The sequence below is a fragment of the Mastomys coucha genome, unplaced genomic scaffold (genome assembly GCF_008632895.1).
Source record: "Mastomys coucha isolate ucsf_1 unplaced genomic scaffold, UCSF_Mcou_1 pScaffold16, whole genome shotgun sequence".
NCBI lineage: Eukaryota > Metazoa > Chordata > Mammalia > Rodentia > Muridae > Mastomys > Mastomys coucha.
Window position 1 is genome coordinate 61,342,166 of NW_022196898.1, and position 13,529 is coordinate 61,355,694.

The window sequence follows — 13,529 nt, forward strand, 5'->3', positions numbered from 1 at the left end:
GCTGGTTAATTAACATTGATAAAAGTATCATCATAAGATGAGAACCTGGGCAATAGTAATACAAGTCTCTGGTTTTGTATTATGCAAAAGTGTTGTCTACTGTCATTCCAAGAATTCTAAATTTCCAAACCTTTCCTAAAACAAAAAAGTTACTAACATATGTATTCTATTACCGTCATAAGGCAGTATTGAAAGAAGATTATATTATATGCTAACATTTAGTACCTAACTCTTCTAATATCACGATATGAATGAAAATAGGAACCAGTTACAATATTTTGAAAGAAAATAATCAATGATATGTACTTAAAATAAATTCTGTTAAATATGTGCATAAAATTTTACTGCTCAAGTATTGGTGATATCTACTATGTTGACTTACTATGCCAAACAGAACATAGCATCTATAAAGTTCACATTCTTTTCTTAGAATTTTCAGAACTAAGGAATTAAATTAGGTATATAGCCCCCCTTTACATCCCATAGTTTTGTTTTAATTCCCTTAATATCATCATAAAACTGTTCACTTTAAAAGTATATTTTCTAGTTGATGGATTAGAAGAGATAACATATATTAAAGATAACTATAAAATATTCCAACTTCAATATTTTTAAATGTTTAAAACTGGATAGTATATAGAGCCCAGGAGAATAATTTTCAGTCTTGTTTCCCTGATTGGACTATAAAAGATCTATTCAACTTCTAGCTAATAGACTAGATATGACTAAAGATTTAAGCCTTTTCCCCTGAATTTGTGCTTAGCACAGAGAGCCTTCTATTTTATGTTCCTTAAGTTTCTGCTTTTATTTAAATAAAAATGATACCAAGCCAAGTAAAACATCAGCTGGGTAAAGCTGAGTTCCAAAAAAAAAAAAAAAAAAAAAAAAAAAAAAGAGCCAGTCCCACATGTACAAATAAAAGGCCTGGTAGATTCTGGGCTTTATTTTCTCTTTACCTGGCTTTATTTAGGAGTGGTGACTGAAAGACAGAACCTAAAACTATGTCCTAGAAAAACTGGAGATTTCAACTATGCTCTTCTAGGAAGAAATGAAATGTACTCAAAATAACCAATTCCAATCTTAACAAGCACGAAGATATTCTATTTTCCACACTGACCTACTTTACAAACATATTTGTAAATATCAAATTCCAACCTTACTCTATGTAGTTTCATGGTTATGTGCATCCTTTTGACATGAGCCATCTCTTCCAAATAAATGTATCTGTCTGCTTGCCTGCCTGCCTGTCTGCCCATACCTTCTTCCTTCCCTTCCCCCTAACCCCCATGCGTGTGTGTGTGGGTGTGTATGTGTGTATACCTGTGTATATAAAAATGAATATGAATGCAAGTGCTTGTCTACCTGTATGTATAGTGGTGTGTGGATGTCAGTGTGTATATATATGGGGGGAGTGGTATATGTGTGGGTGTGTGTGTACTGATAACCATCACAAGGAAGGCTATAACTTTTACAGCTAAGGAAAAAACACTGAGGCAGAGATGATGTGTTTGCAGAATTGAAAGAAGCACAAAACTAATGACACAGAGATAAGTGGTAATAGATCTACAGTATTAGATTCCTATGGGAAAGGCAAGTATCAAAAAAGATACTATGTGATATGAAAAACCATATGTTAGTATGTGTTATCATTGGCCATTCTAGAAGAATTTTAATACACTAACACGGCTGCGCTGGATAGAGATGACATCCAAAGAACTCCTAAATCTGTGTGATCTGGCTGGAATACAGACACACCTTAGTTACACATATTCTTAATCCCAAGCAATACAGGCAAGGTTAGTTTATAGAAAGAAGCAACCATGTTTGAAAGTGACATCTAATTGAGGGTCAGACAAAGTGATGGATCAGGAAAAGATTTCACAGAATGAGTCAGACATATGATACACCCAACTCTCTTGAGAACAGCACAAGAAAGAAAAGCTTTTAAGAGTAGTGCAAGGAAAGTCAGTCAGTTCTGTTCAGTCAGTTGAGTTCAGTACACTGAAGTTGAGTCAGTCAGTTGGGAGTCAGTGCAATTGAGTGCGATACAGTGGAGTTGAATTCATTCATGAGTTCATGTAGTTGAGTGCAGGTCAGCAGAGAGAGTTGAAGCCAGAGAGTAAGAAGGAACCAGTAGATCAGAACAAATTGCCAGTGTTAGTTTGAGACCAATATAGTGAGTGCCACACCCACTCCAGTGGAGTCTGTGTAACAGGTCCAGAGGCTTGCCTGCAGTCCCTGAGGTGAAAAGTTTCAGGGAAACTGGACTCCTGGAGGTCCTTGGCATCCCCTAACACGGATGTGGTCCAGATTTGTTCTTGCGATAGTTGATGGAGGGTCTTGGCAGTCTTGTGTGCTTTCTCTCTGTATTATTACTAGGTAGAGATGTGCCCCTAAGGAATGATTTGCAAACAGCTAAAGGTAGATTGGATGTTGATTCCTGGCACCCAACCAGTGTTCCACCCAATCCTCCCCTATGCTGAGCCAACCCTGGGCTTGGAATTTCATAAGAATGTTACTTATTTCAGACAAATTGCTTCCAGAGTTGTCAGATAGTGAAAGAGCTCAGGCGTTGAAGTTTATTGGCAACACAGTAAATTTAGAATTCACATTATAGTCATGTATGGCAGACTATATTACATATTAGAAGAAAGCAAAGGGGTTCACCTGGCAAATGGAAATCTGCCACAAATGGGACCCCCCTGGTGCATACCTCTGAAAGCCCAGAAGATTAGCATAGGTGTTTGCCTAGGGCTGGCTGGTGGTAGTTTATAAAATAGACTAGAGTAAGAACCATTCACACCTGGCTGCTAAGATCAAGCTGACTTTTGATGGGGCTGACTTTTTTGTGGCTGCTGCAGCCTGGTTCCTGTCAAGTACCTTGACTGGTGTATTATCTAACTTCCTTTTGTCTTCTGTATTTACTTTAAGAGTCTGATGCTTACTTTGAGAAATTACACTCAGATTAAGCACTCCTTTGTGTCTGTTTCTGTTTGTCACTTGCCGACTCCTTGCCCACCTGAGTACTGGAACCCTGATTCTCCCTCGGTTTGAGGGACCCCAACTGACCCAGCCCACAGCAAGTGAGAAACCAAGAAAAGCCAGACTGAATCAATCAGCTTGGAGAGGAGTTTGAGCCAGAACATCCGAGTTGAACCAGCCAGCCAAAATTCAGAAAAATCTAGAAAATGCAAGCTTATTCAGCAGTTACCCTCCAAGATAACAATTACTTCTGGCATAGTAATTACATATACACTTAAAGGCCATAGTAGATATCCATGCCACTAGATTCATGGAGTAGTTTATAGATTTTTCTACTGATCTCCAACAGATCCTTTGGTAAGTACAAATATATCTCTACTAGGTGATTAATATGATTCCTATCTTTATCCTACATATTTTCAAGTTGTATTGTCTCACAACTGGAAAGAGAGGATGCTGCATAGATTTAAGGCAACTACAACAGCGGAGTCAGCAGCTCTCCAGTAGAACAACAATGACCAAGTTATTTAAGCTTTCTTTTTCTTAATACCTTCACTTGTAAAGAACATAGCATAAATTTCACATAGTTATTAGGAAATATAACTACAATTCTCACATACATACATTTCCATACACATGTACAATCATACACATATACAAACATATATTGTGTATTTTGCAGACACAGATGAGCATGTAAATATATATATATGCAGATATATATAAACACAATTTAATGTATTTAATGCATATTTATATGCATGTGTATATATTCTTAGTCAGCAATTAATAATAATTAATACTATATATGCCCCTTGGTCACCTATATTATTCTCAGTCTTATGTTTCAAAATTGAGAAAGATGTGCTAATTTAAGCTGTTGTCACAAAACATATAAATATCTAACAGAGATATAGTATGGTCACAGATAAAATATATCAATTCGTTAAAAAACCTTTGTGTGTGCAGGATGCATATGTATGTTTCAAAATATCCTAAAACATATATGAATCCAAATATTTTTAAAACGTCACCTTGGCTGGAGAGATAGCTCAGCAGTTAAGAGTACTGACTGCTCTTCTGGAGGTTGTGAGTTAATTCCCAGCAACCACATGGTGGCTCACAACCATCTATAATGGGATCTGATGCTCTCTTCTGGTGTGTCTGAAGACAGCTACAGTGTGCTCATATCTATAAAATAAATAAATCTTAAAAGAAAATATGTATCTTGTCATCACATTTACACTATAAATTATTTTAATTATCTTTTTACCTTCATTTTAAAATTATATTCAATTTTTAATGTTCATAAATTTGCTATCAAGACATTGAAAGGTTTGATATTTGAAATGTCTTTCACTTCATCCATTTACCAGGCAAATACTATTTGACCAAAGGACAGAATGTGGAAAGCAAAAAGAAATGAACATTTCCTACACATTATGAATGCAGACTTCTTATGATAATCATGAAAAGTACCTTGATTTAACACTACTACAATAGTACTGTCTTTCAATACAACTTTTTAAGAAAGCAATTTATCATCTTAGATATAGTTGAGAAAAATTTTTCTTTTAAAATATTTTCTTATATTTTAATATTATAAAATTATATTATTTGCCTCTCTCCTTTCATCCCTTCAATTCTTCCCATATATCCTTCTTTGCTTTCTTTCAAAATTCTGGCCTGTTTTTTTTAGTTACTATGAAATGTATGTATGCATATATATACATACATTTGAACTATAGAAATATATATACATATATTTCTAAATGTAATAAACACAGTCTGAATATGATACTTGTATGTTTTCAGACTGACCACTTGGTACTAGATAACCAGTTGATCTTCTTTTCTCTAAGTAGAATTATTTTTCTCCCTCTGTCAGCATTCCATAGTTGCCTGTAGTCTTGGCTTAGGGCTGAGGTCTCACAATCTTTCCCCATCTACTTTGGCATATCTACCATTGTACTAGCTCCACTCAAGTTCAGGCAGTCATTTTAGTGAGAATTAACTGGTGTAGCATCTGACACATCTAGGAGCCAGTATCACAGCAACTTTTCTGATATTCTGGCTCTTACAATCTTTCCACCCTTTCTTCTGCAATGTGCTGTAAGCCATAGGTACATGAGTTGTTTTATACATATATCCATTGGGACTGGGCTCAACAAATCTTTATTTGATTTGATTGTAAAGATCTGTACCAATTTCTGTATGATGCACAGTGAAGTTTCCTCAATAGGGGTGAGTAATTCACTTATCTGTGGGTATAAGCATCGTTGTTTAGTATGTAGTTAGTGATTATACAACTTGAGGGAAGTGGTAGTGGCTCTTCTCCACTATGATTTCACTCTACCTGGATAGTTGGCTAGGTTTCCAATAAAAGGCAGGAAATTCTGGAGAGCTGTTGGTTACCACTAAGGTTAAGAATGCCACTACTGCACCCTTAGGGTTATTGTGCCATGCTGGTTGTTGTATTGGTTCATAGGCATCATAGTTGGGCAGGATTTGTTCAGTGCCTTGTGATAGCATGAAACCTAGTCCTCAGGCAGGAGGTTTACAAATCACTTCTAGCTTTAGGGACTCTAGGCCTTCTGTCTGAAGTGTAGGGTATTTTCAGCAATATGGACTTACCTTACACCTCTGGGAGACAACAAGAGTGATAGCAGTAGCCTGTGATGTATTGGAACTATCTTGGACAAGTCTAACGAACAATCAAAGGAGGGATTCTCATTCTTGGTGTTGGTTTGTAGTTAGGTGATTGTCTTAGTTATTTCCCTATTGCTGAGAAGAGACACCATGACTAAAGCAACTAATACAAGAAAACATTTACAGGGTTCTTGCTACACTTTCAGATAGTGAGTCCATGATCATCACACAAGCATCATGGCAGCAAACAGGGAAGCATGGCTCTGGAGCAGTAGATAAGAACTTACATCCAGAACCACATGTTGTTGGGAGGGAGAGGAGAGTACAGGAGACAAGAAGGAAGGGGAGAGTAGAGAAGAGGGGAGAGGAGAATAGAGAGCAGGGGAGGGGTAGGCGTAGATTTTTAGTTTTTTAAAGTCCCATTAGTGAGTCGTTAGTCTTAATTCTAGGCCAGGTGTAATACTATTTATTTAGAAAGCCCTTTTCTACACCTAAATTATGAAGAGTACTCAGTTTTGGGGTGTGATTTACTTATTTGACCCATGTTGAATCAAGTTTTCTGTAAGGTAACAAATACGTTTCTAATTTCATTCTTTATGTAGGCATCCAGTTTTCTGAGTATCACTTGTTAATGTCCTCTCTACTCAGGCTTATAAATATCATTTTAGAGGTTCTTTACTTCTTTGGTTAGGTCTGTTATTTTCTTTGAGGCTTCTGTGAATAGAAGTGTGTCCACAATCTCCTGTTTGTTGGTAGGGTATACAAAAGCTAGATTTGTTCAAGCTAAATTCTGTATCCTGTCACATTGCTGAATTTATCTTATCTGGAAGTTTTTGCACAAAATTTGGGGTATCATTATTGTATAGTATCATGTCTTCTGAAAATAACAATTTCTTTTTTTCCATATTTGTACTTCTTTAATTTTCTTCACATACCTTATTGCTTTAGCTTGTAATAACCCAGTATTGAAAAGGAGTAAGGATAGTCTTTGGTTTGGTTTGACCTTCAGTAAGATTGTTTCAAGCATTTTCTTTTAGAATGATGTTGGTTGCAGGTTTTTCATATATAACTTCTTTTGTTGGGGTATTTTCTAAAACTTCTAATAACATGAAAGTCTATTGGGTTTTGTCAAATTCTTGTTCTGTATATGCATATGATCATCGTTTTTTTGTTTTGTTTTGTTTTTTGTCTTAAGCTCATTCACAAAATTTACTACACTTATTGATTTGAGTATTTTTTTCATCCCTGTATTGGAAGGATAAAAACAACTTGTTCATAGTGTATGAACTTTTTGATGCATATCTGTATACTGTTTGCATGTATTTTATTGAGCATTTTTTAGTCTAGTCCCTAGTATTAAAAATGATAATGGCATTTTAGGAATCGCAGAGTGTTCTTTTTGGCTTTTGTATAGTTTACAAAGGATAGCTATGAATTTTCCTTGAAAGTCTGGTAGAATTCTGCAGTGAATCCATCTGGCCTTAGATATTTTTAGCTGGAAGGCTGTTACTATTTCAATCTCATTTATTATGAATATGTATAGGTTGTTGACATCATCTAACTTTGGTGATATCACTGAATTTACAAACTCATCTATCTCCTTTCCCCCCAGCCTAAAATTAAGTATTAAATGGCCGAAGTTATGTGTACTCATGTTTGTGTGTTCAATTTTGTTCCACTGATCTATACTATTTTTGTGCCAGTTTATTTTTATTCCTACAGCTCTATAAAATATATTAAAATCTGGAATGGTAATTCCCACACTTTTTGGTTTTGTTTCGTATTTTGTTAGCTATCTCAGCTCTTTTGTGTTTTCAATGAATCTTAGGGTACTTTTTTGTATTCCCATGGAGATGGAGTTGTACTGATTTAAATTTAACATTTGTAAATAGTTTTCATAATATTAAGGCTACTAACCCATACACTTTGTATCTTTCCATTTGCTAGTGTCTTTCCTCCACATATTTGAAAATTTCACTTTAGAGGTTCTTTACTTCTTTGGTTAGGTCTGTTATTTTCCTTATGCTATATTTTTTGGTGTTTGGTGTAATAATTCCTTACTCTTTTCTAGTCTATTAGTGTCTTCTCTTTCTTTTGTTTAATTGTGTCAAGTGTCCATCTTGTTTACTTCCTCAAAAACTGGATCTTAAGTTCATTAATTTTTTGTAGCCTTTTGTTTTAATTTCTCCAGTATCTGTTCTTGTAGTATTTCTTGCCAAGAACTAAGTTTGGATTTGGGTTCCAGGTTTTACTTCCATCATTAAGTTATATGTGTATGTTCTTCTTACTTCTAACTAGAAGTCAGATGCCTTTTCCATTAGGTTACATGGTTCCAATGTTCTTTCTTAACGTAGGCACACGGAGCTATACATTTCCCTCATGAAGCTGCTTTCAATGTGTCCCTGAGGTTATGTTGTTTTCAGCCACTTAGTTCTAGGAAACCTTTTCTTTCTTGATATCTTTTTCTATATTTCATCATTCAATAATGAATTTTTAATCTCCATGAATTTACTTAAGGTTTATATGCTGTAAACTTGTTTAACTGTACTTTCATCAGAGATACAAAAATTTCAATACGTGTATTCTGTGGTGTTTGGGTAGACTATTTTGTAGATATGTTCATTTGATTTCACTTTGTGATGTTTATTTTTTTCACATGACATAGCTGTTGGAGAAAGTAGAGAATTTAAATCACACACTATTGATTAATTTATATTAATTTATGTCCTTAAATCCAGACTTTTTTTTTTTCTTTTTTCTTTTTCTTTTTTTGAACTGGGTTCCCCAGAGTTTGGTGTATATATGTTTCAGACAGTAGTGTCTTCTCAAGTAACTAGTCCCTTGATTAGAATGAAGTGTTTTTATCTTTTCTGATTAATTTTAGTTTGAAGTCATTTTGTCAGACTATTGGACAGCAACACCTACTTGCCTTCTATTCCTATTTGATTATTTTATACAACATCCTTTTATTCTAAGGCAATGCCTAGACAGATACAGATACTTACAGCCAACCACTGGACTGACCCCGGAGAACTCTAAGGAAGACTTAGGGGTAGGACTGAAGAATTTGAAGGGGATTGCAATCCCATAGGAAGAACAGCAGCATCAACTCAATCGGACCTGTCAGAGCTCCCAGAGACTAAGCCACCAATCAAAGAGCATACATGGGCTGGTCAATGGCCCCTACTACATATGTACTTGAGGACTGCCTGGTTTGGCCTCAGTGGGAGGGGATGTGCTTGTTCCTGTAAAGTCTTGATGTCTCAGTATAGGGGAATGCTAAAGGGATGAGGTGGGAGTTGGTGGGGGAGCACCCTCTTTGAGGTCAAGGGGAGGGGCTTGATGGTGGGAGGCTTATGGAGAGTAGACCAAGAAGGGGAACAACATTTGAAATATAAATAAATAAAATGATAAAAAAAAAAAAAGGATGTACACCATCATTGGCAGGCGATGTGTACCATCATTGGCTGGATATTAATCTTTAATAATAAAATACCTCTCCCTAATATTTGATAATTTTCTTGAAAAATTTGATAATTTTCTTAAAAGACAGAGGTTTTATAAAATAAAACAAATCCAAACTAATAAAATCCTTATAAATTTTGGGTCACTACAAAATCCTGTCTGAAGCTTTGTATTGGGGGAACATTAGAGCAATAAAAGTATGGTTCTTTTTGGTAAATTCCTTCATGCTTATTTTTCTTTTCTATAAAGTGGGTCTAGGTATCAATCTCCCAAAATATTCACTTTTTATATATGAAATTGGTTTGTAAATTTTCTAACACAGAGAAACTTGAATAGTTATAACATATGTCACAAAATACATAGCAAGAGTAACAGATGTTTTATAAGTTTATGTGAACATTTCTGCTAAACAGTACTAGATTGATGTCATCCACATATATTGTGGAAATCAGGAAAAACAAGAGTTAAGAGTTTAAAAATTATATTACCATCTGCAGATATAGACAAAATCATCCTATGTATAGTGACAACAACAACAAATATCCTCAAGTGGGCTTACAGAAATAAAAATAGTGATGAGCCTGATTCTCCACCAAAACAGGAGACACTTTATATACAAAATAGAAAAAGACTTAGAAAAATCCTTCAAATACATTCTTAAAGGAAACTACTTCAAAAGATAAAGGGAGAAAATTCTATGTTTACTGTCAAGTAATTACTTGGAATTACAAAAAAAAGATATTCAATGTGGATCGAAAGCACATTGAACAAATGTGGATAAATGAATACAAAACATACCAAAACTTATGGGACACAATGAAAGCAGTGCTAATAGGCAAACGCATAGCTCTAAGGACCTCCAAAGAAACCAGAAAGAGCATACACTAGCAGTTTGACATCACACCTGAAAACCCTAGAACAATATATATAGTGTGTATATACACATATATATGTGTGTGTATATATATATGTATATATACACATATATACATATATATATACACACACACACACAACACGCACATATATATACCAAAGAGAGATGACAGGAAAAAAAAAATCAAACTCAAGGCTGGAATCAACCAAATATAAACAAAAAGAACTATACAATGAATCAACAAAACCAGGAGCTGATTCATTGAGATAATAAACTAGATAGATAAACCCTTAGCCAGACTACCCAATTCGTTCCATGAAGCCACAATTACTCTTATACCTAAACCACACAAAGACCTAACAAAGAAAGAAAACTTCAGACCAATTTCCCTCACGAATATCGATGCAAAAATACTCGATAAAATTCTTGCAAACCAAATCCAAGAACACATCAAAATGATCATTCATCATAATCAAGTAGGCTTCATCCTAGGGAGCCTGATAATAGCTGTCTTCTGAGTGCCTGGCAAATACAGAGGTGGATGCTCTCAGCCAACCACTGGGCTGAGCACAGGGTCCCCAATGGAGGAGCTAGAGAAAGGACCCAAGGAACTAAAGGAGTTTGCAGCCCCATAGGAGGAACAATATGAACTAACCAGTACCCTCAGAGCTCCCAGGTACAAAACCACCAACCAAAGAGGGACCCGTGACTCCAGCCACATAAGTAGCAGAGGATGGCCTTGTAGGGCATCAATGGGAGGAGAGGCCCTTGGTCCTGTGAAGGCTAGATGCCCCAGTGTAGGGGAATGCCAGGACAGGGAAGCTAGAGTGGGTGGGTTGGTGAGCAGGGGAAGGGGTGATGGGATAGAGGGTTTTTGGAGGAGAAACCAGGAAAGGGGATAACATTTGAAACGTAAATAAAGAAAATACCTAATAAAAAAAAATCTCCAGGAAAAAAAAAAAAAAACTTTTAGAGAAAAGTAAAGACATTGGGAGTAACAGCACTGGAAAAAGGCAAAGCATTGGGAGTAATGACATTGAAGAGGAAGGGCATTATTGCGATATCAGAGCAGGACAAAAGAGCAAGATTAGCAGAAGAGAGCAGAGAGAACTTTTATAGAAACTTTATGAAGAACTAAAGAACTTAGAAATAAAGCTTAAAATCAATTTAAAAAGTGCTTTCTTCTTCTTGAGACTTCAACTTGCAGGCTGGGAGTTAATCTTGGAGTTGCTGCTGAGACAGAACAAAAGCTACTTTATTGAATCCCCTACTGCTTTATGATAAGTTGCTAAATGCCAGAGACTGCAGTTTCTGGTCTCATAGGAACTGGGACAGGCAGGTCAGTTACTGCAGCAATTACTTAAGACTTAAGACAGGGAAATGTTTTATTATTAAACAGCAGCCCTAAATTAATCACAAGATCAAGTCTTACCCGAGCTGATGCTCATCCCCCTCTGCTACCTCAAGAGGAATCAAGAAAGAACAGCTGGATCTGGCCCCTAGTGGTGATGCAAATTAACCCTGAAACCCCACCAGAACCCAGTGGAAGTCAAAGCCAATCTTGGCGCTAAGAGACATGATCTAAAGAAATTATTCAATCTCAGGTATTTTCTCATACCTATGGAGAAGAGACCAGTAAGTTAAAAAACATAACTCAAAGTCTTATTTAAATCATACTAGTTTATGTTTACAATATTTACTAACATGTAGTACTAACACTATAGATAATGCTATCACTGTGGGAGATGAGGCACAAAATAAAATAATTTTCCTCATGTTATACCCACTGTAAGACTTGTTTCAAACAAACAAAACAAAAATCACAGCACATACCCAACACAATTATATTATTTAAGATTGAATTTCCTATTACCATGGTAGAATGTGGGAAAAAAAATAAGCTTATCTTAAAATTTTATTATCTCCCAAATATTAAATATTTAAACAGTGTAATACTAACTTACTTTTTCAGGCAACTACTTCTGGCATACTTCTTGAATTCATCTCCCCATTATTCTACATGAACTGTACCCACATCTTAACAGCCTAGTGTGTACCATACTCCAATATTCCCAACTTTATGTATTCTTTCTACATGTGTCTCCTGTATTTTTAACTTCTACTTCTGAGAACACTAGCACATCTTCAGCTGTCCCACTTATCTATATATAATTATGCCACTTTCAACAGTCTCAAACTGTCTGATTTTGGAAAGAGGCTCTTGCTATCCAGGAACTCTATCTATAAACCAGTGGTCTCAAACTCAGAGAGCCACGGGCTCCGAAGTACTGGGATTAAAGATATGCGCCACCAATGCCTGCCCTGTCTCTATCTTTTCCACCTTATTCCTTAGCTTATCCGTCATAAATTCAAGACCCTTGCTATTTTTTCAACTTCTGTTGTATTCATTCAGGAAAGTTACACCTTTGACTAGAAGCAAACAATGAACCATATTCAATGGTAGCACTTAGAACACTCACTGCACTATTCTGAGAAATGCCTTAAATTTTAGAGGTACCTATCTAGAAAGATTGTGCACTGTGTGCTGCTGTAGATATTGCCATGTATTTTTAAACTTTAAAGAGTTTGTCTCTTTAAACTTCCTACCTGTTATGATGTAGCAATTTTGGACTACCATGGCCTTCAACCATGATATTATCTCACCATAGCCCCAAAAATAAAGGGGTCAGCATCTATGGATTAAACTCTCTGAAACTTTAAGACAAAATATATCTTTCTTCCTTTGTAATGATATTCTCAGTTGTCATTTAAACATCAAAACTTGAACATAATTAATCCCAATAAAAATGGAACATGATCTATCAAGCTACAGAAATATTCCTTTTATTCTACAATGTTTCTTCCTTCTTTTATCAGACCTACTGCCAAACCAGTTTCCTTGAAATTCTTTTAAAAAAGACTCATTATAATATAGACCTATTAAAGAGACTATTTCACATATTTCAATTTTAAGAGCTGTCTTCTGAGTAGCTGGGATAATAATGCAATACAATGTACTCACATACAACTTCAAAACAAAACAATTCCATTTTTAGATAATCAAACATACACAGTGTACTTATTATTTACCTGAGAAAGAGAATTTTGACTTCGCCAGCCCAGTGACTCTAGTTCCTTCTGGTCTGTCTGGGTTAGAGTTCTGAGCAGACCTTGGGCACAAGCTCTGCAGCCAGTCCCACAACACACAGAGAAAGCCACACTCCCCGGTAATCTAACAAGCCCAGGATCGGAGGATCACAGAGACAGCTTGACTCTGAGGAGTTCTGACACAACCAGAATCACAGGAAGGACAAGTTCCAGTCAGATTTAGCAAGGGCAGGTAACACTAGAGTTAACTAGATGGCCAGGGGCAAGCGTAAGAAAATAAACAATACAAACCAAGGGCACTTGCCATCATCAGAACCCAATTTTCCCACCATAGCAAGTCCTGGACATAGCATCTCACCAGAAAAGCAAGATTCAGATCCAAAATCACTTATCAGGATGATGATACAGGACCTTAAGAAAGACATAAATAGCACCCTCAAAGAAATAC